General features: G+C 26.9%; 1 protein-coding gene across 2 annotated transcripts in view; it reads left to right on the forward strand.

Moving 5' to 3' along the window:
• LOC107453449 (uncharacterized) overlaps positions 1–14,245 on the forward strand; it is an 82,679-nt gene that overhangs the window by 26,282 nt on the left and 42,152 nt on the right. For both annotated transcript variants that reach the window (XM_043046833.2, XM_043046834.2), the window contains exon 2: positions 9,470–9,538. The gene's annotated coding sequence lies outside the window, so the exon portion shown is untranslated. The remainder of the gene's footprint in view (positions 1–9,469; positions 9,539–14,245) is intronic.

Below are 14,245 nucleotides of genomic sequence, written 5' to 3' on the forward strand. Positions count from 1 at the left end.
AGTTGTAAGGAACTGAGTGTCGGTAACAAAGAAATCGGCATTCATATGAATGAAACAAAATTTCAGATCATAAATATGAGCAGAGGAGAAAAGAATTTTGGCACTATTGAAATTAGATTTATGCCCAAGGTTCCAACAATGTGCAGCAATCGATGATTTATCAAGTTTTTTTTTTATCACCGAAGCATTTATCGTGTTCCTTTCATCTAAATTTTAAAGCGCTTCTGTAATCTCGATATAGTCTATATCTCATTGGCAAGGTATTTGATAAATTCTCTGGTGATTATCATTACTTATAGGATTTTTAAGAGACTTTTTTGTTAAAAATAATTGTATTTATAATGATTTAAAACTAAAATAGGATGGAATATTAGTAATTTTGTAGCAATAAATCATGTTTTGTTTCGTGTGTAATTTCATAACTTATTATAGATACATTTCTTTCTAGTAATTGGTTTAGTTATTTACTTGCAAACATTTTTACAAAATATTATGCATTCTATATTATTTTATTAGCAATAATTTTCGAATGAAAAAAGTATGTTTTTAGTTCTAATAGAAGAAATTTACAATTAAATCTCTATGATGTCCGAAAATTAGAGAGAACAGTGAACCGTAAAATACAATTTATTTAATGCGATTAAGCATCAGTTTTGATGTGGTTGAAACTTTCTTAAATTTAAATATGTTTAAACTTGAAAGGAAACAGAAGTGTAAACCCAATAAATAGGATGAACTTCGACACATTTTTTTTAAAATTTACTGCATTGATTTTAAAAAACATTTTCTTTTTGATTTATCAAAGAATATTTTTTTAAGAATATTTTAAACGAAATTTTTTCCAAAATTTTTTAAAATGAAAATGATTTTAAAAAAAAATAAAACTCAACAATTTAAAATTTGAACGTAATAAACCCTATAGTAAATTGTGAAAATAACGACAGTAAAATGTTTTTGAAAACGTTTTTTATTCAATATTTTTCTATAAAAGGTACTTCAAATTTGGCTATTTCTTCAAATTCTGGAATCAAACATCCCACTTATTTTGTAAAGGAATTGACACTTTGCTTTTAAATGCAAAGCACAGCACGTTAACTAGTCTATAAATGAATGCATTTCTAGTTTATTTTATTTGCTGGAATTTCTTAAATCAAGCATATTTTTGCAAAAAAATTACTGTTTTATAATTATACTCCAAAAATATTTGGTGTATTTTTATTTTTCAGTGTAAAATTATAAGAATGTATACTTAGTTTTGCGCAGTTGAGAACAAATAACTTTTATTAAAAAGGTCAAGTTTCCACACTATTACGGGATTTCTATGGTGTAAATATAGAAGGAATTTTTATCGCATGGTTTATAGTCTAATAAGTGTTTTTCAGGATATAAATATACACAAATCACAAATAGAAAATTCGTGTACATGCTTTTACAAAACAGTGTTTCTTTTCAAATTGTTGTAAATTTGTTAGTCAATCAATTTTTATCATATTTTTTTATTAAAGCAACAGATTATTTATGATTTTTCTCTTTCGAATGCTCAAATACTTATTTACTATATATTACTATTGTTGGAATTAAAAGTTCTGTTCTTTCATGACATTTTGTCAAAAGGAAAAATAACATCTTATAATAATTCAGGATTTGATAACGCTTGGTGAAAATTTTTAAATAGTGTTTAAAGTTTTCTTTAGCTTAAAAAAATAATTTAAACTCACAGTAGTTTTTAAAATTTAGAAACTTCTTTGTTTTGATAAAAATTACTGTAAGTAAGAATTTGGAAACTTACAATTTAAATATCGAAAGCTCTTCTTATGATAAACTTGGATAGAGAATAGAAAGTTCATAAATATTGAGGCAGTAAGTAATAAAAGTTTCATTCATGTGATTTTCGACTATGAACACTTGCTTTTGTAAAGGATGTCCCTTTTTGAGTTCAACATACGAAAATAACGTCATAAAATGGAAAATTTTATGCTGAAATTTTTAATGTTTAAAGCACGCTTTGTCGAGAAAATGGCAATCACATACTTCAGTGACAATCTATTTTTTCAAAGCATATTCATAAAATGATTGTTTTGGCATCTTTGCTCCAATTTTTGAAATAACTCTAGTGAAGGATTTTTATTTCCGTTGCTTACCGTATGATTTAATAATATATATGAGTAACTTGTACTCAAAATATTTTGATTCAAAATACAAATTTAAGATCCACGAATCTACGGTGTTTGATAAAATATTTTACTTTACCGACGAGTTCTTAAAAATATTCGAAATCTTGGAAAAAAGGATTTTTATTATCAATTTTACATCTGTAATTAAAATTTCAAATAGGAGTGCATTACTGAGAGTTAATATTTTATATTCCACTATGGGGCTTCACTCCCTGTTTGCGACCACTCGCAATCCACCTCCGTTGCTTTAGAACTACTTTTATTTCTTAGCCATAATCAGATCAAAAGTAAAACTTATTCAATTACAAGATTCCAAGATGTTTGATTCTATTTCCAAACATTAAACATAGATAAATAGCTCCTATTTTCATGAGATAAAATTTAAATCTAATCACTTTACTTTGTTCCTAGTGCAATTCCATTCTCAAACTTGTTTCATTAGTTTCTGTTTTATACATTTTTTGTTGTTATAAAAACTCTTTAAATGTTTTCGCCAAAGAAATTGTTTGAAAATAATAAATATTTTCAATATTATTTGGAATTTTTAAATAATAACTTTGTTACACCAAATAATGGTATAATAATTTTCATTTCAAATTTAAGTTGAAATAGTTGGTTGAGTGATTTAGGAGAAATCAATTCTCTTAATTAGAATAAACATTTCTGGGTAAATATTGTAGTTTAAAAAGGTAGAAATTATTATAAACGCGTGCAAAATATTTGTCGAAATTACTGAGGTACAATGATTTAAAATTTCCTGTTTTAAATTTTAAAAAATTACATTTTTCATATATACTCTGAGAGTATGTGTCTTTTGAAAATTTTACTAGCAACTTGACGCAGAATTTTTAGCTGCCGAGAGTTCACGATAACTATAGTTCTATGGAGGAAGCAATATAAATATAGCGTATATGTTTCATTTAGTCTAGCAAGCTAGATGTCCATCACTTTCTAAGTATATCACCAAACACTTTATCGTTTAAAGTCATGGTATCAAGGCTAAAGTTGGCAGTAACATTTCGTCTATTTTATTACGCAGGAAATTTTCAAAATTCGATATCATTTTAAAATTGAAAAAAATTAAGTATATTTTTTATCGTATGAGAATATTAAAGTTTCTAAAATAATTAAGCATATGCATTTCTTTGATAATATTTAAATGTTTCTCTTAAAGTTCTATTTTTATATATTTAGTTGATATTTTTAGGGTACGACGAAAATTATCGTGTTACCGTAACCACTATTATTTTTGCATATTCTAGATACAAATACTTTCTATATAACCTTATTATTAATAGTACGTAAATTTAAGTCTAAAAAAAAGCTTGTAAAGAATGCTATGTTTATCATGTTAGGCATGTCTCTTACCAGGTAGGGTAACAAAAATGATATTTTAAAGAACAGAATATTCAGAAAACGTTATTAAAAATTAATTAAAATATATTGAATTAAAAAATAATTAATTATGTTAAAAAATATTAAAATTCTATTTGATTTTGACTAAATCCTAATTAGCTAAAATATCTTATTGAATAAATGAACATTTTTTGCATCCAATTATGATAACAGACATGATATAGTACTACCATTAAAAATTTATTCATCGACAAAACATTGAATATTCAATATAACTAACGTGCAGTTGCACGTTTATTAAACAGTCTTCAATGGTGTAATTTTATTCTAATGGTGTAATGGTATTTCTAATGGTGTAGTTTTAAAAAACATATGTAAACAAATGCATTGTAACAGACGTGATATCAATTTACAAACAGACATTTGCTTGATATCAATTCCTGGTGCTTAGATTTGCAAAACGTTTTACTTTTACTAATTGTTTTTATACCCTTTATAGAATGCAATGTATAATATTTAACACAATTTTAATATGTGATAGCGCCGAAATTTTTCTTATCTGAAAACTCTTTAGATTTTAATATTTTGCATAGCTAATTTTCCAGTTATTTTTCAATTACTTTCTTTAAATCTAGGGAGTTCACCCCTGCACGCTGCACTCGTGAAATCCCTTAAACTGCTTTCTCAGATTGCCTTTCAGATTGCCTCGTAATTAGAGATTGCTTTACTCACTCATTGGTTGCTTATTTAGTTTGTTCTAGATATGCATGCAATTATAAATTTCAACGCTTTGGGGATCAACTGTTTAAAATCCATACTCTAGCATAAACGCACATTATTTACTATACTCGCATTACTCTAGCATACACTCGCATGAAAAAGATTAGAAAATGAAAAAAGAGCTTAGTAATAAAGTTTATGTTGAATCAGTGAGCAGCATGTTTCCAGCCGATTACCGTTATTAAAACACATATTTTCATATTTTAATTATTAAGCATCTTTAAAACTAAAATGTATCTCTAAATTTATTATGCTTAATTAAAAGCATAATTAAAATAAATCTATAGAACAGTCTCGTTATATAAACCTTTCACTTCTCGTGACTGAGTTTATTTCGTTTTCTAAATGGAAATAGTTTACACTAAGATTTAAAATGTATATAATTTATTTTCTTGTTGTGATTGCCCACTTGCTATTTCAGTTCATCGTTGCCAACGCAAAAAAAGTGATCACCACAGTTTGGTGACATATATTACTGTCTTGTGTAATACAGGGTGTGCCCCCCTGGCCACTGAGCTCGTCACCCCGTGGAGATGTTTCGCAAAATATGAACCATCTGCATTCTCTAAAAATAAGAAACATTTGCATTATGAGAAACCATTGGTTTATGAACATTTTGGTACTATTTCGTAGAGGCGGGGCGTTAAAAACCACTTACCACAATTACCTTCATTGTTATATTGGGTACATATTATCTCTTGCCCCAATTTCAGTAGTACCGATTATCCAAATAGATTAAACATTACTGGTGTTAATAAAATAGTCTAGTAATTTTTTTAGTCTCTGGAAATGGAATGTATTTTTTCGTTAAAAAAAAGCAATATAATGAATGGGAAAACATTAAAACAAAAGAATAAATTTTCATTTATTGAGCATCGTCATGTAGATTTAACATAAAAGTTGACTATTCGGAAAATTTACATTTGCAACAGTAAGTTTATGAGTTTAAAGATTTTACAGGAATAAGATTAAAATGAATAATTATAATCTCATATGCATGGAAATAAATTCCGTTCCTTTTTATTTATAACATATCTAACTGGAAATAGTTTTAGGATGGAATTTGAAAGACACATGCTGCTGTATAGTGATTGAAACCAATACTCTTCACAATTCACAATCGCTTTTTTCATAAAAGAAAAGTAAAGGAATTGTTCTTTGTATTCAATCTAAAATATGAAGCTAAGCAAATAATTTTCTCCTTAAATCTTTATGTGTTCTTAAATATTTTTATTGTCTTTGAATAACAATAAAGTTCTCTTCAAATATTTTATTATTTCTAAGAATTTTTTTTGTATTTAAATAATTATTTTTCCTTTGTATTTTAAAATGTTATAGGAAGAATTTCTGTATATTGAATACGATTTTTCAAAATAAAAAGCTAATTTTTTTTATTAATTTTTGAATAAAATTTTAAGCATTGCTTCTTTTAATTTTTTTTTAAAAATCTAGTTGTGTTCAATAACATTTGTTTGTTATATCTTAGTAAGCTTTTCAACTTTTTACATGAAAAATTGTTCAATGAATCAAATATTTCAGATTGTGCCTTAATTTCTGAGACTTATTTATGCTCTTATAAACAGTGTACTTTGCAATAAGAATTATACCCATGAATATCAGTGAGCTCTTACCGTCATATTTCAGCTTTTCCTAACTTTAAATGCAAAAAAAAAGAGTTATAATTAACATTAACGTAGCCAAAATTTGGAAATTCATTAAAAAAAACGATAATAGTTCTCTAAAAGAATTTCTTGAATACTGTGTATTCAAATAATTGTCGTCATTGTCAAAAGTCTTAATTGTGTGTGATAGGAAGGCTAATTTTTAATATAATCGATAATTTTGTGCATGTAACAATTAAGTAATTGATCTTTTGCGTTTAAAAAAATTGCAAGCTAAGTTGTTTGCAAAATAAATTTAATTTTTTAATAGGCAATATTGATCTTACAGAAACCACGAAATTCATTACTCATTCAGCGACTTACTTCAATACTTACTTCAATACTGTCATATTTGAACTTGTTATGATCGATACTGATCACAACAAAGGCTTGTATTGCCATATTTGGGCCACACAAGAACTTATATTCTCATATTTGGGTTTGCTATAATCGATCTGATTGAAGCAAGTCTAAATAAAGTGGTATTTAAGTAAGTCATGTGACTGATAAAATTGTGAAACTAATACTTAAAAATGTATTGTAGTAGAACTATTAAAAGTTTAAATTATTTTGTAATACCTTTATTGTTGCACAACCAGATTGATTTTACTTTTTTGTGACTTAGTTCGTTTCGTGACTTAGTGTAATCTTATAACCAATAATGCTAAAAAAATTTTATTGTATTAAAAATAGCATTTATCAATTAAATTCCACCACACGCAAATTGAATTGCAAAACCAATTACATTGGAGCTCGAAACTAGAATCTTTTTATTCAAAGTTTCTTCCACTTAGCAATAAAATGTTTTGAACAGTCAAGACGCTGACAATTTAAGTAACAAAAACTTACTTGAAATGTCAGCGTCTTGACGAAGTTTTATGCTAAAAGATAGTTGTCACATTGCATAGTATTATGAATCGAAAAACATTTGGCTAAAAGTCTAAATGTTTTGATGACCCCTATATTATGTAATTCGTAGGGGTCATTGATCTCAAACATAAAATCAGACTTACGAAATTCAATCTGGTCAATCCCCTAAGCCTATAAAAAAGATTATATGGACAATATCTTACAAACTATTATTGCATACATTATACATTAATAATGAGTTTCTATTCATTTTCGGGATTCCTAATTGCTAATATATTTTTAATTTATAAAACTTTAATTTCGGATCTAAGAGTTTCAATATTGTTGAAAATTAATTTTAACTGTTTGAAATTCAAGATTCAAAAGTTTAAACCTGTGGAAACACTTGGAAATGGAAATTAAATATTAGTTAAGATAAAATTGATAAAATATTATCCATTCAAAATATCGTGTACTTAATTAGAAATTTATATATCCTGCAATATATGCTAGACAAGCAATGTTAGTTCATCTATATATTTTTGAAATATAATTTTATTTTTCCTTTTTACTTTTTTAGATAACATAAGTAACAGTGAATAGGCTTCAATTTATGTAGTCACTTAACCCTTTGACTCAGATGGGACAATGGTGACCCTTTTATATATATTTTTTTTCTGACACTCTAATTACAAGCAGAAATATAATTTTGTATTTTTTATTTATCAAAAACAGTCTACTAGTTTATAAAAAATCTATTAGATTGTCGGAAATATTTTTTAACTCAATCTGAAATTTGTATAAATACAAAAAATGTAGTTTGAAAAAAAAAATTTTCTTCATTCATTTTCAAAACTTTATCCAAAATTGATTCTGTAAATTAAAGAAATTTCAATGATGAATATCTGTCTTTTTGTTACATCTAAATAACTGCAAATAAGTCAACTGTATGAAATTATTTTTTTGAAATTAAGCCGTGCTTAGAAGATTTTACCTTTAACGCAAAAAAAACACACTGATGATTCTAGCTGAATTTCATAACCATAAATTATAAAAATGCTAAATATAATATTTGTTACTTACTTATCCTGACCTAAATTAATACAAAGTCATGAAAAAAATATTAAAAAATATGTTCAATAAAAATCTTGCCTCAAAGGGTTAACGGTAAACGGGACCTTTAAAATGAAAATTTTAGATTTTTTTTCTTATTTAAAACTTATATGAAATCCTTTTCGTAAGATTCATAAATTGTTTAGATTAGTTTCAAACCATTTGAGCATTTAAAGGAAAATTCCTTCCCCAATTGTTTAAAAATATCAACACTAAAAAAAGCCAAAAATCATCTTTCCCGTCTTAAAAGTCTGCAAAAATCTTCAAATTTTATCCATATTGAAATAAAGGTAAATTTAATAACTTTAATAACTATTTCATTCATGAAAGCGTTAAGAAGAGTTGCAAAGATAAATTTTCTTTACTCTAAAGAAGCATTTTTTTTTCGAAAAGTTTACTTTCAATGTCCCGTGAACCCTAAAAAAATTTTTCCTGGACCCGATTTTCACTATGATAAGATTTTTCGATACTCTGTAAAACGAGAAACAAATTTGTCATTTGGAGTGGTTCTGTTTGCAAGTTCCAGACTTTCGAATTTTTCTATCTCGAACTTATTTTTGAAAGAAATAATGAATTGAATTATTCGATTATCTTTAGAAGTACATTGTTCGTTTACAAAACTATTAGAGTTTTTCTCGAATTGAAAAAAAATAAATTAAAAAAAAATACATTGCAATATTAATAATTATTAACATTAATCTTTCAGATTAATGTTAAAAATAGTGTTTTCTGTTTACTTGAAATGCTCAAATCAACCACACGGAGAATAGTTTTAAATTTTCATTTTCATACTATTCTATAAAATTTTATTTTGATACAAATATTCGCAGCTAATTATATTTTTGATTTTCACTGTATTTACTTTTCTTTACAATAAAAAATGCATGCTTATATCAATCAAAAACTACCAACATTTTTTAATTCCACAAGGTTTCAAAAGAATCAGAAATTTAAAAAGAAATGCTTTGAAGAGCTTATGATCTTGTGAAATGCAAATTTTAATGTATTCTACTTAAATATTTGTATTCATTAAACCCAATATTTTACGAAGATTAAAAAAATTGCTCTCTCCAATGAATTTTCTAGTTAAAATTTTGAGGTCAATTTTCACCTTTAGTTCCCAATATTAAAAAAAAATAACTTAGGCAAAAAGGAACACAAAATTTTCTTTTTTAGTTCTATGGAAACCAAAGATTACTTTAGATCAAAAGTTATATTAATAACGTCCTAGTTTTATTTTCGATTCAGACCACCGTGTGTCGACTGTATTCACTGAGATATTTGTAATCAAATGATTTGGAAAAATAAATTTATGTTCCATAAATAAATATGATTACAATAAGAGCTTTTCCCTAAAAAGCTCGATTTCTTAAAACTTATTTCCACTAAACTCTCCAGCTTGTGTTACGGTTTTTAGTATTTTGTTTTCATCGTTTTTATTATTTGTTAGTGCTTTTTTATTTTCATGATTTACAGCATTTTTGACTTAGTCAAATTTTTATGTATTTGTTTTGTTAACTTTAACTTTATTTACAGGTTGTGGTTTGGTGCAATCCAAACCAAGCAAAGATGTCTCTACTGTGGGCACGTCATCGCTTGATACCAGTAAGTGGTACAAAATAATTTTTCTAATATAACTTTGCATTAATGCGTATTCTTCAAATTTAAAGGCCGCTTCAAAACATCAACTAAATCTTTTTCACGAAAAAATTAGTTAATAGAAATTGATTTATTTGATTTCAATGAAGTTATGTAGATGATTAGTTGGAGAGAGTGTCGTTCCTTAGACCAATTTTAACTTTTCATTTTTGTCAAGTAGAAAGTGGTTGATTGATTTTAAATCTATCCTCATTTGATTAATTAAAATAACTTGGAAATCTTTTTGCATGATACAATATATGGTTTTTTAATAATACGGTATTTTTTAAATGAATTCGGTCATACAATTCAGATTAAAATATTTTATTAGGTAAGGGAATAAGGGATTTTAAAAGTAAGGATTATTGAATATTTCCGTTAAAATAACTCTCATTTTGAGAAATTTTCTTCTTAACTTATTAATTCATTGAGTTTGAATATTCCTGCAAATAAAAATAATTTTTTATGCAGCCAACATAAGCAAACATAAACCAAATTAATTATAAAAGTAATACCAATGAATCTAAACTTAGGCGTTAGAAGATACAAGAGAAATTAATTTTACGTAATTTTACATTAATTTTAAAGTAACTTACTTTTGATAAATGGCTAAAGGTTTTATGTACGATAATAAAAGTGTATCTAGATGTAATAAATTTACGCTTAAATTTGAAAAAAGATAACGCATTTAAGTTTAAAGTACTATTTTTTTATAAAATTATATAAACACAAATGTTTGTATTTTTATTTTTCAGTATTTCACATGCTTTAGGCTTTATTACTTTTTATTTTTCGTTTTGCATTCAAAATTTTACAATTTTTTAAAGTAAATAAATCATTCTGAAGAAAAATATCATAAAGTAACTTTCTTAATGACTTCATGATATTCAATATTAATATACAAAACTTAAGAAGTCTGACTTAGGCTTTAATGAGTTAAGTTTTATCCTTACATTTTCAATCAGTTAACAAATTTTGCTAGAAACAAATCATTAAACATAAGCACACATAAAATCATAATTAGATATAACAGCGAAAATTTTATGTTGTTGCCTAATCTCCGTTAGTTGTAATTGGCGAATTGAGTGCTAGCTATAGCTTAATACTCTTTGTGATTAAAAATAAATTAAATTCACATATCTTAAAAAAAAATTAATAAATAAAATATACTTCTTTATTAACTATTTAGCTACTTCAAAACTCCTTTCTCAGTAATTTTTCTGGTTTATTTCATTTGTACTTCAGTTGATAGTAAAATAAAAATGTTGACAGAATGTATAATCCGTATTTAATAAATGGTGTGTTAACTTAATAATTCAGACTTAATAATACTGTAATTTTAAATCATCATAAGAGCACAAAATCACTTCTCATTGATTTTTATTAGTATACATACAAGTATAATTTTATTCATTATAATATAATATACATAATAGGTAGGGATTTTGTAAATACTTTAGTGTCCTAAACTTTTATTTTTGTCTATATTTTTCTCTGTCATATACTCACATGACATTTATAAATAGTATTGTTTTCCTTTCTATGCTTACAACTGCTCAAAAACTTGAAATTTCAGTTTTCAGTACTTTGTTGCCAACGTGAAAGTGAAATTTCATTCGTTTGGTACCAATATATGCATTAGTGTTTTATGTAATAAGATATCTTACAAAATTTTTATTGTCTTACAAAATTTTTATTGTTCAGTGTCTTTATACTTTAACATTTATTGAACTTGTAGACACAAATAATTGCAGAGTTGTTGTTTGTTAAGATTTTGGCTGTAATTATTAGTTTGAAATTTTGGAAATTCTTAAATGGAAATGTAACTTTCTTGATTTCGTCTACCAAGAAGTATTTGATATCCTATAATAACACTGCATTTACATTTCTGTAGAAATGTGTCTTATTGTCTTTGAAATTTTAATAAATTTTCTTTCAAATAATTTCTTTGATAAAAACATGCCTGGATAATTATTAAGTATTATTCGAAAACATTATTTCACGAATAAATTTATATTAAAAAAACTAAATTTGGAAGCAAGAAAACTATTTCAAAAAATTCATATCATGAAAAATTTCTCATGTTTTCTCAAGATTTATATCATGATATTTTCATGCTTCTTTTGCTGAAAGAAATGCACGCAAAAAGTATGTATATATACTGTCAAAATTTTCATTCCAAAATTAAGGAGAAATAAACTGCAGCAGTCTGTCCATGCAATTAACCGTAAAGTTTAAGGTAAAAAAATATTTTTCTACCTCCTCGGTTGTAAAACCTTCACAACTAGTTTGATTATAAAACCACGAATACAAAAATCATGCGGTTTTTTAACCATTTACAACTAGCATAGTTTCAAAACAGTAAAAAAGAAATTTAACTCATAGGAACTGGGATTTTCGTTGGGTAAGGGGCATTGGTGAGTGCAGAACACAAATTGGTTAGTGTAGGACATTGAAAGGAATGGAGGAAATATAATGGTGTCAACTCTGGGGCTCGAACCCCAGTCCTGTCGGTCATAAGACTGCAGAGTAGCCCTCTCGGCTGTAATATGTTCGCAGTTGCAAAGAACTAAGTGACTTTATTAGGTGGGCTTAGTTTATGCGATAAAATTCTGGTTGTTTATTCGTATTAGGATAAAACAGTTAATAAACAGTTTTTCTTACAGTCAACGGTTGTCCCGTAGTGGACTGCTCGTTAATATACGCTTCCCAGTAAAGCACCGAAGTAAAGCATCATTGGCTGCAATCAATGTGCGGGTGGATGACCACTTTGATCAACCTGCAAAAGGACAGAGGGAGTGCTGTATCGGTCCACGTTAAATTGTTCTGCAGTGAAGTCTTTGACTTTTTTCTGCGTAGATCGTCGGGCTACCATCGAGAAGACATCTCCTCTGCAGAGGATCAAAAGTGTGGTCGCATGTCTTCGGATCATCCTCATTGATGATTCCCAGACCGTCTCCAATAGCCCATAGTGCAGCTCTAGTACAACGTAAACCAACTTCAACTACAGTTAACAGTCTGATTACTGTCTTATTTATGGTTATTTGGCTGTTTTGTTTGAATATGGTAAAATAACAAATGGATAAATTATTATTCAACCATTTTCCTTAGAGCTCACTAGTTCTTTTATTATCTTATCCTACTAATCTTTTATTTTCTTAGTCATAATATATTTAAGATGTTACCGTATGTAAGAAAAATAAAACAGTTTTAAGAAATTAAAAAGAAAACACCTATTCTGTGGTTTTGCCCAAAAAAGTAAGAAATGAAATAATGAATGTATAAGAATCGAGTTGATATAGCATGAGTTAATTTTCCAGATGATAGTCCATTTTCTATAAAGTCTATCTTAAAATGAATCATAAGAATTTACTGCAAAATTTTTAAAAAGAGCAGAGGAAAAGTTAGCAGTTTTTGAACAACAATAAAAACATCAAACAAATAATCGGCTTTTGATCTGCTTGCAGATTTTCATTGCATTACATATTTTTTAAGAAAGTAGATGAAAAGTCTTTTATTTGTTTGATGTTTTTGTTGTTCAAAAACTGCTAACTTTTCTTCTGCTCTTTTTAAAAAAATTTGTAAGAAATTACGACTCATTTTCCGATAGACTTCATAAAAAATTGTCATAACTCCTGAAAAATTATTTGAGACTATATTAACACATTGCTGACGGGCAACTTTTTTGTGGAATGGATGTGGAAGTAGAACAATATAAATGAACTTTAAAATTTTTTATTTATCATTTAACTCTTAATATTTCTTTTTCGTATGATAAGAAGTATAACAATCACCTACGAGTAATGGTACGCCTCAAGTTTTGCAAATATATCGGGTTTCGTAAGGTTATAATAAATTCGTAGAGAATTAAATAGTGAAACTTGAAAAGTAAGGAGAATTACGCCCACTTTTTAAAATAGTCACCATGAGATCACTGCTAACATGATTGCTATGATTCGTGACCGGTCACCAACGCTTGGCCACGAAAACATGAGTTAACTCGTGACCGGTCAGCAATGTGTTAACGCGATGTTTATACTCTCACTATTTCATATCTTGCTTTTTTGAGCAGAAACAAACAAAAATGTTACGTACATTTTTTTAAATTATTGTATTTCGCACATTTTTGTCTTGGGATTCGTTAAACTTTCAAATAAAATTTTCTCTTTATTTTTTCTAATATTTTATCAGCGTTATAAATTTGGGACTGACTGTAAGTTTTGATTTGGTGTCAGAGGCATTTGTATAGCGCATAACTAGAAAGAAAACTAGCATTAACCTTTTCTTTTTTTTTTCTTTTTTTTTTAATTTCTTGTCCTACTCGGTGGCTTTATGTTATTAGATCAAGCAAAACACATTTTTAGAAGTTAATTCGATCAAAATAAAAATTAACTGTAATTAGCATCATCTCGCAAGATGCTGGTGTAATTGGCCAACTCATAGATAGTCAAATTTACAACAATCAAGGAATTTTAATCGGTACGGTACTTATTCATTTCGGTGGAACGTAGAAAAAACCTATTACCACAGTATCCATATTAACATTCTTCGTTACTATTTTTTAAAAAAAAGCTCAGATTACCGTAATACCAGTAGAGCCTAACACCAAAATTAATTAAACATTATTAGAATCAATGAAAGTGGTTTTCTTACTGTTTCCCTAAACGTTGAAGT

This window comes from Parasteatoda tepidariorum, chromosome 3 (assembly GCF_043381705.1).
Source record: "Parasteatoda tepidariorum isolate YZ-2023 chromosome 3, CAS_Ptep_4.0, whole genome shotgun sequence".
NCBI lineage: Eukaryota > Metazoa > Arthropoda > Arachnida > Araneae > Theridiidae > Parasteatoda > Parasteatoda tepidariorum.